Below are 4,509 nucleotides of genomic sequence, written 5' to 3' on the forward strand. Positions count from 1 at the left end.
ATATATATATATATATATATATATATATATATATAACTGGGCTAATAGTGAGGGATTAGCAATCCAGGCAAAATACTTCATAAGTTCTCTGTTAGTACACCTGGCTAACAATATTTTTTAAGATTAGTGAAGAACTCCATGTGTTCTTGTGGTAGGGTCCTAGTTGATGGCTCATCACAATTCTGTTTTGTAAATCCATGGATGGGTTCCAGACAAACAGGTTTTTACACAAAGTGATATATAAGACAAGGTATAAATAATGGTCATGACATATTTTTCCTTTATTAGAGCAACTGTGGCTTACAGCTGTTTCCAGTAATTATTATAGGTTCGTTATTGATAGGTTTATTCACTTGATCTATATTGATCAACCTAAAAAAAATTAATGTTACTTTCATCAGAGTCATTTCAGAAAAATATGTAATAACCATTATTTATACCTTGTCTTTATATATAGATAGATAGATAGATAGATAGATATGGATAGATATATAGATAGACAGACATCATCGTTTAATATCCGCCTTCCATACTGGCATATATATATATATACATACACACAGGAATATATATGTACATATATATATATACACACACATATTCACATATATATATATATATACACACACTTATATATGTACATCTATACACACTCACACACACACACACACACATATATATATACATATATATATATATATATATATATATATATATATACACACACATCTATATATACATACACACTCTCACACAAGTATAAATATTCAACGTTGCCGGTAATAAATATTTATTTGCTGTCCTTTATCTTCACAGCTATCCCAGATTTGTAACATATTTCCACCGTTAAAAGTGAAATATTTGCCAAAAACCATTCATATTTGCACCAATAGTGCTTGCTTCACCATAGTCACCTTTTAAAACTCTAAATAGCAGGACTGCTTTCTACCTATTCACCAATATTGGGGTAAATTTATCTCTTCTGATTCCAAGTATTTTAAACCTTTTTGATACTAACTCACCAGAAACCGTGCTTGCTTCTATGATGCAAATTTTCTAGTCTAAAGTGATCTAAAAACCTTCCATCAAAATTTCCTGCTAATTTATGTTCTAAACACCAGCTTAATAATGACAAAGTTAATTTATGAAATTCTTTGTTATTTTCAAAATTTATTGGAAGAAAGACAGAGTATTTTAAGAGAAATTTGGTAACAAAAGGATTAACTCTTTTGATACTGATCTGCCTGAAGCTGGTCCTCGCTCTGTGTTACAGGATTCCTGTTTTAAAGTGATGTGAATTAAAATTTCCCATCAAAATTTCATGTTCTGTTTTAAGCTCCTGCTTCATAACGAAGAAGTTATTTTACGTAATTACTCTTCATTTTCAAAATTAATTGAGACAAATCCTGTGTATTTCAAGAGAAATATGGTAAATGGTATTGTTTTAGCACCAATACATGGATGATTGCAGATGTTATTTTGAAACAGATCAAACCAGAAGCTGAAAATGTCATTTAAACATTTGTGGCTTTTCTTGTGTGATTTGAAAGTTCCAGAAATGTTCTCATCTTCAAAGCACATTGATAACAGTGAAATCTACCATATGTACCAATATCTAGGCTACATGAGAATTTCCTACTGAAAGGAAAAGAAGTAGATATTCACCAAATCTACTTTTTAACGGAGATGAATGTGGGTTACTTTGAATGTGTTTATTCACTGAAAATTTTATCTCATGGGAGGGAAAATGCACCAAGATATAAAAACAGTAAAACATAAAAAAAATTTTAAAAAGTAAAAGAAATATCATCTCATGTTGTCTGGAGCAAATGCCATTGGGGACTTGAAACTTAAACTAAGTTTACCATTCTGGTACTCCAAGAACAGTATCTTCAAATATAGCTAATTTAAAGGAAATGTAAGAGGAAATCTTGGGTTTCATAGAATTTATTTGTTGAATGTTTCTGCTCTGCTGTCAAATTTTATTGTGAGAAGGATAATTTCAAGCCAAAGGCATGTTCTGCTCTTAGACAATGTTCCTGGTCATTCTTCAAATCCCCACTCACTCCAAACATGTGTATGTGCGTACATGCATACAGCTACAGCCTGTGGCTCAGGAGTTACTTCTATTTTCAAGGAATATCTTCTTCGAAGAACTTTCAAATCACATGATTACAGTAGCCAAATGATGGATATCAGTCTGTCAAAGAATTCTGATAAAAATTACATTATGGAAGCAATAAAAAATATTAAGGATATTTTGGAAGAAGTTAAACATAAATGTCTCCTTGAGGCTTGGACATAACTGTATTCAAATGGAGTTATGAACAACCTCGGTGGAAAAACAAGAAGCTGCAATTATGAAAAGAAATATATATTTACTTCAAATAGAGTTGGCCTACGTAGATACAAAACAGAAATTCCTTGATAAAAAATTGTATGTAATTCAAAGAAATAAATACCGGACAGAAACAGGAATGCATAAATGGTGCGGGAATGTGGCATTTAATGAATTTGCTCCGAGTGGTATTCAAGATTTATTGCATGTTTTATCGGAACCTTCAGCTATGAAGACTTTAACCCTTTGGTATCTAATCCAACTAAAAGTATTCTACATAAAAGAATTTCTTGTTAAAAATGGTCAAATCCGACCTCTCTCACCTACCCTACAATGTCACTCTTAAAATAAATGATCATACCGTTCAAATCTGGAAGCTTTGAGATAATACATGATTAATTTCAAACAGTGTGGATAAGTAAGGATTACATGTGACGGAGGAATACTTTTTTACCTTTTAGCTCCTTGCCTCTGTGGGGCTCAACACTCAAGAGGTGCTTATAATGCCCAAGGTCTCAGCCATTGCCTCTGTGAAGCCCAACATTTGAAAGGAGCTCAGTCTCGATCCTTGCCTCCTTTCTGTCTACCAAATCCACTCACAAAGCTTTGGTCAGCCTGATGTTATAGTAGAAGACACTTGCTCAAGGTGCCATGCAGTAGGACTGAACCCAGAACCATGTGGTTGGGAAGCAAACTTCTTACCACACTGTAATCTGAATGTTGAAGGGTTAAAAAGATAACAGAAATGCAAATATCTTCTTCAAGCAGCAAAAAAAAAAACAGATGCTTCCAAAAGCTTTAGTGAAATATTTAATGCTTTGGAAGAATATTTGGAAAATGGTTCAAATGATGGAGGAAACATGGAATTCTCAAAGATCTGTAATGGTCACCAAATTGTTTTCCTTTATCTTTTGCTTGTTTCAGACATTGGACTGTGGCCATGCTGGAGCACTGCCTTGAAGTGTTTAGTTGGCACCAGTGCTTAGTTTTTAAAGTCTGGTACTTATTTGCCAAACTGCTGAGTTACAGGGGTGTAAACTAACTAAAACTGGCTATCAAGCAACGGGGGAGACAAACAGACACACACACACATGTACGTATATAAATAGTGCATACACACACACACACACACACACACATATATATATATAATATATATATATATAATATATATATATATATATATATTCATACATATTTGTATACACACACACACACACATACAACATGCTGCTTTTAGTTTCTGTCTACTAAATCCACTGACAAGGCTTTAGTCATCCTGGGGCCCTAGTAGAAGACACTTGCCCAGGCTACCACACAATGGGACTGAACCTTAAACCATGTGGTCAGGAAGCAAGCTTGTTTCTACGCAACCATGCAAAGGAGGAATTACAGGTCGTTGTTGACTTACAACCTCTCCAACTTATGACCGATCGACATTATGACAATTGGCACGCCAGCTCCTGGCAGCAACAATAAACAATCCAGTTGAAATCCAATGGGTTTAATTTCTTAGAAATTAACCCATCTATGGATGATGTCAGGTATCAAATGCTTCTCCTAGGTTTGGTTATTGATTGCCACTGTGTTAGATGACTAACCTGTCGCGGAGACATCGAGGCAACCTCGTATTTGTTTATAAGACGACTGCTTGAGAATCTGAAATTTTTGACTAACACCAGTATAATAATATAATACAGAATGTTGTGTGTGACTTTTACCTGAGAATGTACCTTAAGAATGTACCTTAAAAATATAAAACAAAGCTATGTAGGTCTATTGGCCAACTTACGACCAGTCAGTCAGAGCCAATTGTGGTCGTAAGTTGACGATGACCTGTAGAAGTTTGTAAGGAGAAAACAAATCAGTTGACAGTCAATGCCCCACGTTTTAAAAAGATAACCTTCTTACAGAATCAATAATACCATTTGACATCTTGTGGTACCGCATATAAGCTAGTCTTTCTTTTATTTGTTTCAGTCATTTGCCTTTAGTCAAGTAAATCAACCCCAGGACTTATTCTTTGTAAGCCTAGTATTTATTCTATCAGTCTCTTTTGCTGACCCACTCAGTTACAGGAACGTTAGCACAGCAGCTTCGGTTGTCAGGCGATGTTGGAAGGACAAACAGACACACAAACACACATGCATATATATATATATATATATATA

At 34.2% G+C, this 4,509-nt stretch overlaps 1 protein-coding gene and 1 long non-coding RNA gene across 6 annotated transcripts in view; one reads left to right on the plus strand and one right to left on the minus strand.

The window, feature by feature from the left end:
- LOC106880532 (alpha-1,6-mannosyl-glycoprotein 2-beta-N-acetylglucosaminyltransferase) overlaps window positions 1–4,509 on the plus strand; it is a 725,476-nt gene that overhangs the window by 545,740 nt on the left and 175,227 nt on the right. The gene's annotated exons all lie outside the window — the stretch shown is intronic.
- The window catches only part of LOC128250521 (uncharacterized), a 37,321-nt gene that overhangs the window by 20,292 nt on the left and 12,520 nt on the right, over window positions 1–4,509 (minus strand). Inside the window, exon 2 of the long non-coding RNA XR_008266526.1 lies at window positions 2,793–3,051. This is a non-coding gene — a long non-coding RNA (uncharacterized LOC128250521). The remainder of the gene's footprint in view (window positions 1–2,792; window positions 3,052–4,509) is intronic.

This window comes from Octopus bimaculoides, chromosome 22 (genome assembly GCF_001194135.2).
Source record: "Octopus bimaculoides isolate UCB-OBI-ISO-001 chromosome 22, ASM119413v2, whole genome shotgun sequence".
NCBI lineage: Eukaryota > Metazoa > Mollusca > Cephalopoda > Octopoda > Octopodidae > Octopus > Octopus bimaculoides.